This window comes from Chrysochloris asiatica, unplaced genomic scaffold (assembly GCF_000296735.1).
Source record: "Chrysochloris asiatica unplaced genomic scaffold, ChrAsi1.0 scaffold00024, whole genome shotgun sequence".
NCBI lineage: Eukaryota > Metazoa > Chordata > Mammalia > Afrosoricida > Chrysochloridae > Chrysochloris > Chrysochloris asiatica.
This window is the reverse complement of record NW_006408542.1, coordinates 11644565-11646183: the sequence shown is the minus strand read 5'-3', so window position 1 is coordinate 11646183 and position 1619 is coordinate 11644565. Positions and strand designations below refer to the sequence as shown.

At 44.7% G+C, this 1619-nt stretch overlaps 1 pseudogene; it reads left to right on the top strand.

The window, feature by feature from the left end:
* Nucleotides 1–1134: 1134 nt before the first annotated feature.
* Nucleotides 1135–1619, top strand: part of LOC102818341 — a 39070-nt pseudogene continuing 38585 nt past the window's right edge.

The window sequence follows — 1619 nt, the reverse complement described above, 5'->3', positions numbered from 1 at the left end:
TGTATGGCAATTGGTATTGGTTCTTGCCTGGAAATTATGGTGGTTTATAGGGTGTGATTGTAGCTTGACTCTATGGCAGCAATTATTGTCTCTTTGTGGGTAATATAAGGATAAAAATAGTCTCCCAAAAGTAAAAGGGGGAACAAAAAAGCAACTAAACAGCAACAGCAAAAAATAAGGAAAAAAAAACACCAACACCACCACCAAAAAACAATAACAACAACAAAAAGATAGATTGGATACTGTAGTCTATAATCCCAGAAAAAGGAGAGGAGGGAAAGAAGAAAAAACAAAAATCTGTAGCCTTATATGAGTATGATTTAATATCCTCTTTCAGCATTTTGCCTTCAAGGCTGCCTGATAAATTTCAAGATGCCAACTGTTGGTTATTATGCTGTACCTCAGGATTTGATTTTCAGCCTGTTTTGTTTTTAAACTCTCTCTCCCTCTCCACACCCCTTGTTTTGGCCTTTTGCCTATTAATAAACAGTTCAGGGCTGGCTGTGGCCATTTTGAGCTGCTTGTTACTTTAAATGCTCAGAGTATCTGTGCATTTGTGTGGCAGAATAACCCACCAGTGGTGGAGGTGGGGGATGTCCACTCGCTCAGGCACCCCTCTAGTCACCAGAATGGTGGTGCACAAACAGTGGGGTTGCCAATGAACAGATACCTAAAAAAAAAATCAGAACAAAGCAAAACTATCGATGTATATTGTCTACCTTTGCTCCAAGGTTCCCGTGGCATTATTCTTTGGTGGGTCTGCTGTTCCCCCACTTGGTCTTGCTGTTTGGTCTCACCCAAGTTGTTGGCTCCAGGTTGCTGAGCCTGGCAGATTCTAAAGTACCAGATTTCTTACTTCTGGTACAAGTTCCACTAGCTATAAGCCTTCAAACTTTTAAAATATTCCTAGACATGTGGTTCAGAGTTTTGGACCTCTGCCCTAACCCACTTCACCTGGTATTCTGAGGTATTGTTGAGAGAGATCTTCACTGAACCTCTACCCTATATGCCATCAAGCCCCACCTTTCGAATGACTGTGTCTTGATCAGTGTACAGTTTTCTCAGTATAGCCATCTTCTGTAATACCCATTCATCAAAAAGGTATACTTTCTCGCCCTCCCTGCTACAGGGAACATGGCTGCAGTGGCAATCGCAGCCCTGGGCAGAGCTCTACTGTGGGTAGGCACCGAGCCTCTTCTGCAAGGAGGCGTTCATGATCTATTCTGGCCATGACTTGGAGCCAGCAGCCTTGGCGTGGAGTGTGAGTTCAGCCTTTCTCACAATTGGGGCACAGTCATCGTGGAGCGCTGCTGGAAGATGCCACTGGCTGGGGAGGGCAAAAAGCCACGCCTGCACCGGTGACATCGTGTCTACAAGCTGGTGGAGGACACAAAACACCAGCCCAAAGACAAACTGGAACTCATCTTTATGCAGTCTGTGGATGAACTTGGAGTCCGAGGTGACCTGGTTTCAGTAAAGAAATCTGTGGGCTGTAATCAACTCCTTCCTCAAGGACTGGTTGTCTATGCATCTCCTGAAAACAAGAAGCTATTTGAAGAGGAGAAATTGCTGAGAAAAGCAGGAAAATTAGAGAGGATCCAGACCAAGGCAGGTGAGGC